Source organism: Bos javanicus, chromosome 23 (assembly GCF_032452875.1).
Source record: "Bos javanicus breed banteng chromosome 23, ARS-OSU_banteng_1.0, whole genome shotgun sequence".
Classification (NCBI taxonomy): Eukaryota; Metazoa; Chordata; class Mammalia; order Artiodactyla; family Bovidae; genus Bos; species Bos javanicus.
The window spans coordinates 8,810,140-8,826,596 of NC_083890.1; positions in this window are offsets into that span (position 1 = coordinate 8,810,140).

The window sequence follows — 16,457 nt, forward strand, 5'->3', positions numbered from 1 at the left end:
CCCACTCTTTGCGACCCCATGAATCACAGCATGCCAGGCCTCCCTGTCCATCACCAACTCCCGGAGTTCACCCAGACTCACATCCATCGAGTCAGTGATGCCATCCAGCCATCTCATCCTCTGTCGTCCCCTTCTCCTCCTGCCCCCAATCCCTCCCAGCATCAGAGTCTTTTCCAATGAGTCAACTCTTTGCATGAGGTGGCCAAAGTACTGGAGTTTCAGCTTCAGCATCATTCCTTCCAAAGAAATCCCAGGGCTGATCTCCTTCAGAATGGACTGGTTGGATCTCCTTGCAGTCCAAGGGACTCTCAAGAGTCTTCTCCAACACCACAGTTCAAAAGCATCAACTCTTCGGTGCTCAGCTTTCTTCACAGCCCAACTTTCACATCCATACATGACCACTGGAAAAACCATAGCCTTGACTAGACGGACCTTTGTTGGCAAAGTAAAGTCTCTGCTTTTGAATATGCTATCTAGGTTGGTCATAACTTTCCTTCCAAGGAGTAAGCGTCTTTTAATTTCATGGCTGCAGTCACCATCTGCAGTGATTTTGGAGCCCAAAAAACTAAAGTCTGACACTGTTTCCACTGTTTCCCCATCTATTTCCCATGAAGTGATGGGACCAGATGCCATGATCTTTGTTTTCTGAATGTTGAGCTTTAAGCCAACATTTTCACTCTCCACTTTCACTTTCATCAAGAGGCCCTTTAGTTCCTCTTCACTTTCTGCCATAAGGGTGGTGTCATCTGCATATCTGAGGTTATTGATATTTCACCCGGCAATCTTGATTGCAGCTTGTGCTTCTTCCAGCCCAGTGTTTCTCATGATGTACTCTGCATATAAGTTAAATAAGCAGGGTGACAATATACAGCCTTGACATACTCCTTTTCCTATTTGGAACCAGTCTGTTGTTCCATGTTCAGTTCTAACTATTGCTTCCTGACCTGCATACAGATTTCTCAAGAGGTCAGGTGGTCTGGTATTCCCATCTCTTTCAGAATTTTCCACAGTTTATTGTGATCCACACAGTCAAAGACTTTGGCGTAGTCAATAAAGCAGAAATAGATGTTTTTCTGGAACTCTCTTGCTTTTTTGATGATCCAGCGGATGTTGGCAATTTGATCTCTGGCTCCTCTGCCTTTTCTAAAACCAGCTTGAACATCTGGAAGTTCACGGTTCACATATTGCTGAAGCCTGGCTTGGAGAATTTTGAGCGTTACTTTACTAGCGTGTGAGATGAGTGCAATTGTGCGGTAGTTTGAGCATTCTTTGGCATTGCCTTTCTTTGGGATCAGAATGAAAACTGACCTTTTTCAGTCCTGTGGCCACTGCTGAGTTTTCTAAATTGATATTAGATTCTAAATTGATATTAGAATACATTATATGACAGTAGCAACTTGTAGTAGAAAGCTATTGGGTGTGCATGCAAACTGTGATGACCTCCTTTCTCTGCAAACCTTTAGCAACATTCTAGCTGGCCCCCAGCAGCCATTTCTTCCCCAGATAACCATGTCCCTTAGCCCTCACATCTCATTGATGGGACAAGAGGGAGACACTGGACCAGGATCAGCCAATCAGATTCTCTCTATCAGGAATTTGAAATTGGAACTCGGAGAGTTGGTGAAAAGGGCTCACCAGGTGGCTCAGTGGTAAAAAAAAAAAAAATTCCACCTGCCAATGCAGGGAATGCAGGAGACTTGGGTTTGATTCCTAGGTCAGGAAGATTCCCCTGGAGGAGGCAATGGCAACCCACTCCAGTATTCTTGCCTGGGAAATCCCATGAACAGAGGAGTCTGGTGGACTACAGTTCATAGGGTCACAAAGAGTAGGACACAACTGAGCTGACACAGTTGAGCAGGCACAACTGATGCATGAGCTGGTGGAATAGGCTGCCAACTGCAAAGTGGCACTTGCCATCTACCTCTATAAGGGTTAGATCAGCAGCTGCTGAGCATCAACACCTGCTGAAAGTTCAGTGGGGAGATCAGGAATGAGGCACCCTGTCCTCTGGGGAAAACTGGCGGAACTGATCTTTAGATTGTTAGACCTTCTCAAGAGAAGATTTATGAGCCCAAGTCTTGCATTCCCTCATGTCTAGGAAAGCACTAAAATCATTACGGTGACATCTGCTCCTCATGACTAGCAGCAAGCCTCTGCCAAAAATGTGTGCTTAACTTTATGCACCCCCCTTCACTAAAATCATATGTAACACTCGCCTTCCCTCTACCTCTTTGGAGCAGTTTCTCAGAGCTATCTGAAATGCTGTCTCCTGGGCCAAATAAAACTTAACTCACAACTCTCACCTTGTGCTTTTTTTTTCACTTGACAAGACCTAAGCTGTGTGCTTGAAAGTGAATAATAGAAATACACAAAAAGAGACGACCTTTGTGGGGCACTCATGAAAAAGAGATGATGCCCATCTGTAATAAGTGGACCATAAGGCAGAGAGAGGCAAAGATAAGAGGCCTGAAGGCATGGGAGAAAGTGGTTTCTGTCCTCCTGAGTCATCCTAGTTGTTCAGCTTTCCTTAGATTCCTGGAATTCTCCAAGCTCCATTCAAAATACATTATCTCAGGACTTCCCTGGAGGTTGAGTGGTTGAGACTTTGCCTTCCAGTGCAGGGCATGCTGGTTTGATCCCTGGTCAGGGAGCTAAGATTCCACATGCCTCAGGGCCAGGAAACCCAAAACATAAAACAGAAGTGATTGTGCGACAAATTCAATAAAGACTTTAAAAAATATATGCTCCCCTTTAAAAGACAAAAATACATTATCTCCAGGATGAAGTCAAAGAAACGATCAAGTCATTTCAAAAAGACGGAGGAGAAAAAGTAGGATAAAGTGAATATTTGATTTATAGATAGAAATGGACATCCTACTCTTAAATATAATGGAAACACCACAGGGGGAAAAAAAAAGAAAAATGAGGACACAAACGGATAGTTCACAAAAGAAAGAATATTGAGTTAGCCAACAAGCACTCAAAGATGTATACCACTCATAGATAAGGAAATGGGCTAAAACAACAATAAGGCATCACATTTGCCTAATCAGAGTGGCAAAGCTTTGAAAAATATGTAATAGCTTTTGTTGGCAAGATTGTAGGGAAATGGATACTTTCAAATATCACTGCTTCTGGGAATGGAAATTGATATATTTTTCCCTAAAGGTGAGTAGATGTGAATTTAGATAAACTGGTATGAAGAACCTTTGAAATATTCGTACACTCCGACCCCCAAATCCTAGGTTTATAAATGAACTTTTCATAGAGGCATTATAATACATATAATAATGAAAAGTTAAAAGGCTGAAAATAGCCCCAGTGTCCACCAGTAAGAAAACTGTTCCAAAAGAAACATGTGGGCAGGGATGGACAGAGTCCTTACTCTGTTTTTTCACGACTATATTTCAACTAAGCTTGTGGGCCACAACTACTGGGCACCAGGCCTAAATCTCCTGCTCAGCAAGAGAAGCTGCTGCAGTGAAAGGCCGCAGCACTGCAGCTAGAGAGTAGCCTCCACTCCCTGCTACTAGAGAAAACCTGTGTGCTGCAATGAAGACCCAGCACAGCCAAAAATGAATTTAACTAAGATAAATGATGGAGAAGGCGATGGCACCCCACTCCAGTCCTCTTGCCTGGAAAATCCCACGGACGGAGGAGCCTGGTGGGCTGCCGTCTATGGGGTTGCTAGGAGTCGGACGTGACTGAGTGACTTCACTTTCACTTTTCACTTTCATGCACTGGAGAAATAAATGGCAACCCACTCCAGTGCTCTTGCCTGGAGAATCCCAGGGACGGGGGAGCCTGGTGGGCTGCGGTCTATGGGGTCGCACAGAGTCGGACACAACTGAAGCGACTTAGCAGCAGCAGCAGCAGCAATAAGATAAATGAATAAAAGATAGTTTGCAGCAAAAAATTAAAAAAAATAATTTCACCAACAGTGCACAGGTGTTCCAGTTTCTCCATATCCTTGCTAACACTGGTTATTTTCTGTTTTTTGATAGTAGCCATCTTATGGGTGTGAGGCGATACCTGATTTCTGTTTTGATTTGCACTTCTGTGTGTCCTGGAGGGAGCATTCTTTCTGGGAAGTGAAGAGGTGAGGTTGAAGAGCAGCCTAATGTGGTGAGCAGTAACTCTGCTTTCAACATCCATCCAGAGCATGATGGGAAAGGACCAGATCCCCCACATTTGGAGGTTTTCCAGTTCCTCTACCCTATTATGCTCCTACTCAAGAGCTACAAAAACAGAAGGAACCAACCCGTTATGCTATTTTTTTTCCTGGACAAAGCATCTGATGCCCTGGGTCTTTTTTTTTTCCCCTAATGTAGTGAATGGGACAATGGAAAAGAAAACCTGTCTTTATTTCATGTCCCTTGGTCCTTTGACCTAGATACATCCAGAAATAGTACATTCTTTTCTTCTTTCTTCTTCTTCTTTTCTTGGCCCCTCTAGTTTATCAGAGCCAAAGCATCTTCCAAGAACATACCAATTTCTTACCTCTCCCCCTTGTTAAAAAAAAACCCTCACAACTCCTCTTGTTCATTATTATCATTCTTTTCACTCTTCTCCAACTGGGTCACAATATGTAAAGGATCTTGCTATCTGCCCCTAGGCAGAGGTAAGACAGAAAAGGAGGAAAAGGGGAACAAATACATAATGAACCCCTACAAGGTGCCAAATGTCCATCACTTTAAATGCTTTGACATTTAGTTCTCAGGACAAAATGAGATCTGTACTATTGTTATTACCATTTTGCAGATAAAGAAATGGAGAGAGAGGGTTTAAATAACTTGTTCAAGGAGACATGGATATTGAGAAAGCCAGAATTTAAGCCCAAAGCTCAGAATAAAACTGTGGCTCTTTAGTCATTCCAGATTTCTTTCATTTCTACGGAGTTTAACCTCTTCCTCATGTTCAAATTTGACAGTTTCTATGGAGCTGTCATTCCTTTTTCTTATTTCTCTTACTTTGATAATTTGATTAAGAAAGAAAGCTGAGCACCCAAGAATTGATGCTTTTGAACTGTGGTGTTGGAGAAGACTCTTGAGAGTCCATTGGACTGCAAGGAGATCCAACCAGTCATCCTAAAGGAAATCAGTCCTGAATATTCATTGGAAGGACTGATGCTGAAACTCTAATACTTTGGCCACCTGATGTGAAAAACCAACTCATTGGAAAAGACCCTGATGCTGGGAAAGATTGAAGGTGGGAGAAGCAGATAACAGAGGATGAGATGGTTGCATGGCATCACCGACACAATGGACATGAGTTTGAGTAAGCTCCAGGAGTTGGTGATGGACAGGGAAGCCTGGCGTGCTGCAGTCCATGGGGTCGCAAAGAGTCGGACATGACAGCAACTGAACTAAACTGATCAATATTAATATAATATCTTACATTTATATAATAAAACCTTATAGTTTTTCAACACATTCCCTCATCTCATTCTCAGAAATAGCACAGGCATTAGGTTATATGGTTAATATTGATGTATTTAGCTGCACCAGTTCCCAGTTGCAGCATGTGGACTCTAGTCCCCTGTCCAGGAATCAATCCCAGGTTCCGTGCATTGGGAGCTTAGAGTCTTGAACACAGGTTAAATCCCTGATCCAGGAAGATTCCGCATACCACAGGGCAACTAAGCCTGTGTGCCACAAATACTGAGCCCACGTGCTGCAACTACTGAAGCCCGTGTGCCTAGAGCCTGTGCTCGGAAACGAGAGAAACCACTACACTGAGAATTCCACACACTGCAACAAAGGCTAGTCCCTGCTCACCGCAACTAGAGAAAACCTGTACACAGCAGTGAAGACCCAGCACAACCATAAATATATATATATATATATATATATATATATATATATATATATATACACCAGTTTGCATCTGCTCATCCCAAACTCCCCCACCCCGCTGGCTATATAGTATTCTGTTAGGTAGGTAGAATAGGGAAAAGGAGTCCAAAATGGCGGTGGCTAAAAGACAAGGAAGGTCAAAAGAAGATCCGAGGACCAGAGTGAAGACTTCAGGCAGAACAAACAGCACTCCTGGCTAAGCCCAATTTGCATAGGGCAGGCCGAGGTGGAGGAAAAAACATATAAAAGGAGGAGCCAAAGCGCTTTCTCAGGGACTCTCTCTCCCGCTTGCGTGCACTCTTTTCTTTCTTTCTCTCTCTCTCTCACTCTCTCTCTCTCCTGCTATCTTCTAAATAAAATAGAGCTGTAACACTGATTTGCCTAAGAGCTGTAGCACGGTTTGTCTAATTTAGGAATTTATTTTACTTGACCCGTTTCCTGTTGATGGATTCTGAAACTACTTCCAATTTTTTCATTGTTATAGAAATTATTGGGAATTCCCTGGTGGTCCAGTGATTAGGACTCTGTGGTCTCATTGTGGAAGGCCCAGGGTTTAATCCCTAGTCGGGGAACTAAAATCCCATAAGCCTCACAATGCAATAAAAAAAAAAAAAAGGGAAAAATTAACTCCAATTTAAAGATTAGGGAACTGAAGCTCCAAGAAGCTAAAAGATCCCTTTTTTCACAATCCAAGTCTAGAACTAAGCTGCTCAGGCCAAACCCCAGACTTCTGACTCTTAAAACAATATTCTTTCCAACTAGATAGACCACAGGAACAAGAAGCTGGAATTACTAACATAGGATATGCACTTGACAACTAAAAGTGAGAATTTCTTTTTTAACTGCCCCATTTCTTAAAAAGTTAAGCATGAGGGCTTCCCTGGCTATCTAGTGGTTAAGACTCTATGCTTCCACTGCAGGGGACATGGGTTCGATCCCTGGTCAGGGAACTAAGATCCCGCAAGCCATGAAGAGTGGCCAAAGGGGAAAAAAGAGAAATTAAGCATATACTTGCCACAAAACCCAGCCATCCCACTCCGATGTACTTACCCCAAAGCAATGAAAGTTTACTTCCATACAAATACTTGTACATGAATGTTCATAGCAGGTTGTTTTTTTTTTTAAGATTTATTTATTTTATTTTATTGGCTGTGGTGTGTCTTAGTTGCTGTAAGCAAGCTTTCTCTAGATGCAGTGAATGAGGGCTGCTCTGCATTGCGGTGTTCAGGCTTCTCATTGCAGGGGCTTCTCGTGTTGTGGAGTACAGGCTCTAGTGAGCAGGCTTCCGTAGTTGTGGCACGTGGACCCAGTAGTTGTGGTCTGCAAGTGCTAGAGCCCTGGCTCAGCTCTGGTGCACGGGCTTAGTTGCTCAACAGCATGTGGGATCTTCCCAGACCAGGGATCAAACCGGTATCCCTTGCATTGCAAGGAGGATTCTTAGCCTCTGGACCACCAGGGAGGCCCTCATTGTAGCTTTATTTGTAGTATTCAAATAATGGAAACAAGCTAGATGTTCATCAACAGGAAGAAGGATAAAGTGTGATATAGCCATTCAGTGGAATACTACTCAGCAACCAAAAGGAATGAACCAATGATACACACACTGAGAAGGCAATGGCACCCCACTCCAGCACTCTTGCCTGGAAAAATCCCATGCACAGCCTGGTGGGCTTCTGTCTATGGAGTCGCTGGGAGTTGGACGTGACTGAGCGACCTCCCTTTCACTTTTCATTTTCATGCATTGGAGAAGGAAATGGCAACCCACTCCAGTGTTCTTGCTTGGAGAATCCCAGGGACGGGGGAGCCTGGTGGGCTGCCGTCTATGGGGTCGCACAGAGTCAGACACGACTGAAGTGACTGAGCAGCAGCAGCAGCGTTGATACGTACAACAACACGGATGAGTCTTGAAAATATATTGAGCAAAACCAGCCACATCCAAAGGAATATGTACTGCACAATGACACTCATATGAAGTTTAACAGGCACACTAAAGGTACTGTTGGAAAGAGACCAGTGAGGCCCTGCTCTCCTCACACGTTTCTCACAAGCAGATCAGTCTGCGCGGGCCGCGTGTCTGAAGGCCTCGCCCAGCCACCACATGTGTGAAAGCTGAACGGTTCCATGAGAAAGGAGACTTTGTGGCAAAGTCAGACTTTCAAGGAGAAAAATAAAGGCTGTTTCCTGAATGAGGCAGTGGGGAGCCATTCTTGGAACGGTAGATACTGGAAAACCTAGTTTGGATTTAAAAAGGCCGAGAAGGACTCCAGGGCTCCCTGCCTCAGAGGTGCAATGGAATTTGACTGCCTCTTCACCTTCAGTCTGCCTTCCTACCACAGAGCCTCTGAGACCACTTTAAAAACCATCTCAGCTTCTTCAGAAAAGTGACTCAGATGCTCAGCTTATTAGGAACGTCAGAGGCGGCTGCTTGCAAAACAGGACAGCGTGAAACAAAACTGAAAGCCCTGTAGAGGAGCCTGAACACATCAAATACTTGTCTGTAACCACTTATGGCAGCCTATAATAAAGGCATCTCCAAAAATCCAAAGTATTTGTTTTTTTTCCTACAGAAATGTGCCTGTGTGTGACAGAGGAAGAGATAGAGGCTGAGTGAATGATACGGATGAGGCCAAGAGAAGAAAGAGCAAGTGAATATTTCATTTCTTACCAGACTTGACATCCCCAAAAGGTAGTAGGACCCATAAGCAGCAAACTCTCAATCTACACCTGTGTATACTCTTAAACCAGTGTTTCTCTAATTCCCTAGACCTACATGAGGGGCACCTGAGGGACGGGAGTTCATGTTAAAAATGTCGGTTGCTACGTTCTGTTGTTCAGTCGCTAAGTTGTGTCCGACTCTTGGCAACCCTATTGACTGCAGCACACCAGGCTTCCCTGTCCTTCACAATCTCCCAGAGTTTGCTCATATTCATGCCCATTGAGTCAGTGATGCTATCTAACCATCTCATCCTCTCCTGCCCTCTTCTTCTTTTGCCTTCAATCTTTCCAGACCTCTGGAATTTAAGTCATTGTGTGGGATGGAGCCCAGGCATTACCAGGTGATTCTTATGTACTAAAGCTTGACGATTATTTAAACAAACACAGTGAGTTGTTTATTAATGGTTTGCTCAATAGTTTAACTTGATTATAGGTTAACAAATTAGCCTCTACATTTTCACTGGTATATCTGAATTACATCTATCTCAAGAAAAACAATTATAAATTAATGAAGAAGCAAACAAACAAAAACGCTGGATGACTGAGAATGTAAATCCATACAACCTTTCTGAAATTGTCAGGCACGTACGTAAAAATCTTTCTAAATGCTTTGATGCCTATTTTCCGATTCTAGTCATGTATCTAAAGGAAATAGTTTAAAGAGTAAGCGGAGAACTATGTAAAGAATGTTTATTTTGCCATTGTTCATAACAACAGAAAATTGAAACCATTTAAATGTCCCACAACAGGAGATTGTTAAATAAGTTACCATAGTGCCATGTGATAAATGCAGATCAATACTTACTGACTGAGAAACATGTTTATAGCATATCATTGTTTGAGAAAGATTATGAAACATTTTATCATTTTTGCAAACAAAAAATTTGGAAGGATAAAATTTTTTAAATGTTAAGAGAAATGTTCTTTGGTAATGGTTACAGGTCACATACTTTTTTCTTCTTTGTAATGTTTCTACATTGTTTTAAAATAATACACATTATTTTTATAATCAGAAAAAAGCAATAAGTATGTATTTCTTTTGTTATTTATTTATAATATTGTATTAGTATAATATAGTGATTCAATAATTTTATAGATTATGCTACATTTAAAGTTATATAAAATAATGGTTATATTTCCATGTGCTATACAATGTATCTTTGTTGCTTATTTATTTTATACATAATGTTTTGTATCCCTTAGTCCCCTACCCCTAAGGCTGTATTCATTTTGAATAAAAGTGGGGAGGCCACTGAATTCCATGTCTGAGGAATGGGGTGAAGTCCCAGATCTACTGTTTTCTCTAATATAGGGATGGTTAGGGGAATTTCCTGGAAGTCCAGTGGTTAGGACTCCATGCTGAGGGCCTGGGTCTGGTCCCTGGTCAAAGAATTAACATTCCTCAAAATCCTTGAGGTCAAAAAATAAATAAATAAAGTAAAATGGAGATGGCAATACCTTCTCTGTCTACCTCAGAGAGTAGTTGTGAGATAAAATGTGGAGATGTTTTGTAAACTATACAATGTTTTATAAAGTAGTTTATTACTAAGTCTTGATTTGCACATAAGAGACACAAATTCAGGTATGCAAAGATTGGTTATTAAAGCAGAAAGGTAGACTTTTTTTAACTGCTTTTTACTTTTTATTATGGAAGTTATGAAACATATAACAAAAGAAGGCAGAATAATATAATGACCTACCATGTATACATCACCCAGCTTCAGTATTATCAACTTAAGAGGCAATTTGTTTTAGCTATACCTGCCTACCCACTCTTACTATTAACATAGTACTGGACATTGAACTGGCATTGGGCCTCTATAATTTTCATAGACATAAAAGAATATTTCAGTTCTTAAGCCCTCATCTGAAAAGAAAGAACTGTAGACTTTAAAAGACATTGAATTTTATGGTGTTTGAAATGCATTTCCATTTTTTAAAAAGACAGGAATTAACTTATACACGACACTTAGCATAAATGGCATTTAGAAATTGCACTACGGGTAAGTTCTCATCCATGTTGTTGCCATGACTCCAAGATCTAAAGTGGCTACAAACTCTCCTTAAAACAATACAAAGCACTCATGGGGAAAAAACTGGACGGTTAACAGTGACAGTAGTGTGTGTAGTCATTGGAACGTGGGTGACATTTTCCCCCTCAATTTACATGAAAACCTTACATCATTCTTTACATTAAAAATTCACATGAAAATCTTCTATGATTCATAATATATACCACTAATTTTAGAAAAAACAAAACAAAACAAAACAGTGTTCAGACACATTATTTCTCCAGACTGTTCACGCCTAGAATGCAGTCCATGGGGTCGCCAAGGGTTGGACACGACTGAGAGACTTCACTTTCACTTTTCACTTTCATGCATTGGAGAAGGAAATGGCAACCCACTCCAGTGTTCTTACCTGGAGAATCCCAGGGACGGGGGAGCCTGGTGGGCTGTCGTCTATGGGGTCGCACAGGGTCGGACATGACTGACACGACTTAGCAGCAGCAGCAGAAGGCATTCTACCAGAAATTCAACACCACAACCAAGAGTTGATTTCATGCTGTTCCTAAATAAATGCACCTTGTACTCTAAGCACCTCCTCCATAGTCAGTAACAGACCTGAACAAGACAAGGTAAATGAGGCGCTTGGCATGATGTCCAGCACATAGTGGGCTATCAGTAACATCTCACAAGGTGTCTCTGGACTTACAGAAGACCTTGTGGATGCATTACCATAGGCATGGTTTTCCCCCTGATGGATGAAGAAACTGACAGGCTTAATGAGTACTGCTGAGGGCGTAGAACCAGAGGACTGCGCATTCTGTCCTGGAAAAGTGAAACTGGGACAACCACTTGGCACCACCAAGAGCTGTGTCTAGGAAAGTTGAAGAGGTGATTTCCCCTATGTTCCAGCAGGTCCATTTCGAGGTATGTGCCCTAGAAAATTCTTGCATGTGTGGTACAAAGACACAATAATACTCTTGGCAACAGCGCTTGTGACAGCAAAAATCCGGAAGCAATCTCAGGAAAATGGATTGATCAGTCATGATACAGTCATAAAATCAAACACCTACAGCAATTAAGTTGACTGAACTAGCCATATGTAGCAACACAGGTAAGTCTCAAAACCATGAAGCCGAATGGAAAAAGTAGTGGCAGAATGATTCATATAGTATAATATCATTTTTATAAGGTTTACAAACATGTGAAACAATAGTGTATACTTTTTTTCGGATTCATATATATCAACTTTAAAAAGTAACAAGTAGTAAATTTAGGATAATAGTTATCTCAAGAAAGAAATATAAATAGGGGAGGGATACCCAGGTGTCTCTGTGTGTAATTGTTTCTGTAATATTTTACTTCTTTCAAAATATCTAAAGCAAGTATGGTATATTGTTAGGATTTTTGGGTAAGGACTTGGATGTTCATTATATTTTTCTTTATACTTGTATGTACATATGTATACAAGCAGAAAACATTGGTATAATGCTTTACTATGTCACAGGCAGTGATCCTGTTAGGTTCTTTAACTGTAGTAGCTAACTTAGGCATTTCAATACCCCTACGAGGTAATTATTGGGTTGACCAAAAACAAAAACCCAAACGAACTTTTTTGGCCAATCTATAGTATGATTACCCCCATTTTATAGAGGAGAAAACTAAGGCACAGAGATCAGAAACTTGCCAGATGCTACATATTTGGTGACAATATGGTGATCCTGGGATTTGAAGGGAGTCTGGTTTCAGAGTCTCATCTCTTAGCAACCAAACCCTACTGCCTCTTGAAACACTTTTTTTTTTTTTTTTTAATAAAAGGGAGGTGGGACCAAGCATAGAGGTAAATCCACGTCACACAGGTCAGTGAAAAAGCAGTTCAACACTCTTTCCTGACCTTCTTTTGCTACTGAGAGGAAATGCTTAGATTTCCCACCAGGTCGTATGGCAAAAGCCAGAGAGTCCTGCCCAGACCTAGAAGCCACACACCATCACTACACAGTGGTAACACTACAGTACAGGCCACGTTATCTGGGTGGGATGAAGAAGATAAATCAGACAGCAAATTCTTAGATGATTCCTTTTTTTTAAGGTCATTGACATTTAAAACATTATTTATTGTATTTGGGGGTGTGCTGTGTGTGCTGCATCTTTTGCTGTGCCTTTGCACAGGCTCTGCACACACTGTGCACACACTTTTCTCTAGTTGCGGCAAGCAGGCCTACTCTCTAGGTGCGTGTGGGCTTCTCATTGCGGCGGCTTCTCTTGTTGAGGAGCACAGGCTCTAGGGCGCATGGGATTCAGAAGTTGGAGCTGAGTAGCTGCAGTCGCCCGGCCTTTGCTGCCCCTGCGGCATGTGGGATCTTAGCTCATGGACCAGGGACTGAACCTGTGTTCCCTGCGTTGCGAGGCAGATTCTTAACCAGTGGACCACCAGGGAAGTCCCTGAGAAGATTCTTCTGAGGCCTCAAGTCTCCAAGAAATTCTCCAGAAGCCAACACAAAACAGAATAATTAGTTCTATGAGTGAAGAGGGCTTTTCATTAGAGTCTAGCTAATACTCCCATGAATTCTGATTGTTGATAAATTATTATTTGCATTTGAGCAGGCCCATTTGAATGGGGAAATTCCCAAATGAGTCATCATCTCACATAATTGAAATAAAAAATTACTCCCAATTCTCTTGTGTTACACAAGATCAATGTTAAGAGTAGATAGAAATCAGGCATATTGTTTGCCTCCAGACCTGTTGACAGCCTCCAGCACCTCTCTGGGGTTGGTCAAAGGCTATGGTTCAGAGCTGGGTTTGTGAGTGATCGCTGATGCCGCCTCCTGAGGTCCTCTGCAGCCCTGCCTCCATGTTCTGCATTCAGGCAGAGCATGGCTCGAAGGGTTGGGGAAACTGACAAGCTGAATGAGTGGTAGCAAGCTTTGCTTAACTGAGAAAGCAAAAGCTTTAGGAGAAAAGCCCGCTGAACATTTTTCAAGTGGGTAATGTATTTTTGAATAATAGAGGATGTTTTCAGTCCTATCACGTTTCTGAATTCTACAATTTTGTTTCCTTCTAGCAAGTTCTTGTGGGCAGCTCACCGTCCCCATGAAAGAGTGGACACCTCAAGGCATAAAACCATTTTTGCATTTCCAGAGCAATTTCTTCTACACAAAGAGGTTCCATGTCCAATATGTCATTCATTCTCCTGCTATTTGAGTCATCAGAGATAGGAACAATGGTAATAACAATAACATATTTGATATTGTTGAATGAAAGAACCCAGTCACAAAAGACCACATAGTGTAGATTTCATTTATATGAAATATCCAGCATAGGCAAATCTGTGGCAGGGGGACTGTGCTGTGAAAATCCATAGGAATATAAAGTAGGTTAGGGAGTCCCTGCTGGTCCAGTGGTTAGGACTCCACACGGCCACTGCAGGGCGTACCGGTTTGATTCCTGGTCAGGGAACTAAGATCCCATGGTTTGGCCAAAAAATATGAATAAATAAAATGAAAATAAAGTAGATTAGAGGTTGCCAGAGGTTGGGAGGAAGAGGTAATGGAGAGTGAGGGCTAATGTGTACAGGGTTCCTTTTGGGGTGATGGAAAAGTTCTAGTTGCACAGTCTTGTGAATACATGAAAAAGCCACTGAATTGTACACTTTAAAATGGTAAACTTTATGGAATGTGATTTTTCTCTTGATTTTTCTAAATCACAAAAGTGCTTACCACAGCTAAGTCAGGCCAAGAGCTTTGCCTAATCATCTCTCCTAATCATCTCCAGAGGCTTACAAGATCCTCATTTTATAGATGAGGGCAGAGGCTTGGAGAGAGCATTAGTTTACAATAATGTGGCAAACACATAAAAACCAACCAAAATTCAGATTTCTGACCCTCACTTTCCAAATCAGACCTTTAACTGTCACTCAGAAATTCATGAAGATATCTCTGAATGTAACTCAACTGATAGTATTTCCTCTGTGCCACTCTCTCAGTGACAGAGCTTTGCAGTGCTTTTTGCGTTTACCTCTTAGGGTGCTTTTTTAAAATTTGCGGTTCGTTCTCCCAAGTTTTCGAGAATTAAACACAGCATTGATTTCCCCCTGAAAGTCCTTAACTCTCTAAACCACCTTCCTTCTGATAAAAAGCAGTTTCATTTCTTAGCTCCTCTCCAGGGAAGTCCCTTAGGGTCACACAACCACAGTCGATTTTAAGCAAAGCTGTGATGTCTCTCCCCTCTACACTCATTCTGCTTCAAGGACATGGTTACCCTTCCACGGGACAGCTCCCCAAGGGTTTTTGTTTACTCTGACCTAAGAGGTCAGTTGGATGACAAGTGAGTCAGTCAAAACTGACCGACTCACTTTCCTTCCTTTTGAGAAGGAAAAGACACATAGCAACAGTCTCTGTTATCCTCAGACATTCAGAATTCAAGAGCAGAAAGAGTTGAAGTGACTTTCCTATGGCCATGGAGCTCGGAGCAGACTGGAGCCTAAAGTCCTAAAACTATGGCAGATTTCTCAAAAGAGTCTCAATCAAAAGAAACTGATATTTATATAAAATATAAATTTAAGGCTTCCCTGGTGGCTCAGTGATAAAGAATCTGTCTGCTAATGCAGGACACAGGTTTCATCCCTGATCCAGGAAGATCCCACATGCCACCCAGCAGCTAAGCCCAGGTGCCATAAGTGCAGAAGCCCACTTGCCCTAGAGCCTGTGCTCTGCAAGAAGAGTCCGCCAACCTCCTCTATTCATGGGATTCTTCAGGCAAGAATACCAGAGTGAGTTGCCATGCCTTCCTCTAGAAGATCTTCCCAACCCAGGGATCAAACCCACATCTCCTGTGACTCCTGAGTTGCAGGAGGATTCTTTACAACTGAGCCAGCTCCTGCAATGCAGGAGACACAGGTTTGATTTCTGGGTTGGGAAGATCCCCTAGAGAAGAAATGGTAGTCCAGTATTCTTGCTTGGGAAATCCCATGGACAGAGGACCCTGGTGGGCTACAGTCCCTGGGGTCACAAAAGAGTCAAACATGACTTAACCACTAAACGACAACAACATATGTATATATATGACACTTTATACATATATACATGCATATATATATATGTATAAAGTGTCATGGGACTTCCCTGGCGGTGCAGTGGTTAGGACTCCGTGCTTTCACTGTAGGGGCATGGGTTCAGTCTCTGGTCAGGGAACTGAGGTTTGGTGAGTGGCATGATGGAGCCATGAATAAATGCCTTCAAACTGTGGTGCTGGAGAACACTCTTGAGACTCCCTTGGACAGCAAGGAGATCAAACCAATTGATCCTAAAGGAAATCAACCCTGAATATTCAGTGGAAAGACTGATGCTGAAGCCGAAGCTCTAATATTTTGGTCACCTAACGCAAAGAAAAGATCCTGATGCTGGGAAAGATTGAAGGCAGGAGGAGAAGGGGACGGATGACAGAAGACAAGATGGTTGGATGGCATCACTGACTCAATGGACATGAGCTTGAGCAAATTCCGGGAGATGGTGAAGGACAGGGAAGCCTGGCGTGCTGCAGTCCATGGGGGCGTCGCAAAGAGTCAGACACGACTGAGCGACTGAACAACAACTCGCACAGCCAAAAAAACCCCGCCAAATTATCAGAGCAACAAGAAGAAAGCGATCCATCCAGTGTTTAGATGGCAAATATTAAGAACTGGAAAAATCAGTCCATAAAAGATGACCAGGGACTTCCCTGGTGGTCCAGCAGTTAAGACTCTATCCTTCCACTGCACGGGGGCACAGATTCCATCTCTTGTCAGAGAACTAAGATTCTGCATGTTGCAAGTGAAAGTGAAAGTGAAGTCGCTCAGTCGTGTCCGACTCTTTGCGACCCCATGGACTGTAGCCTACCAAGC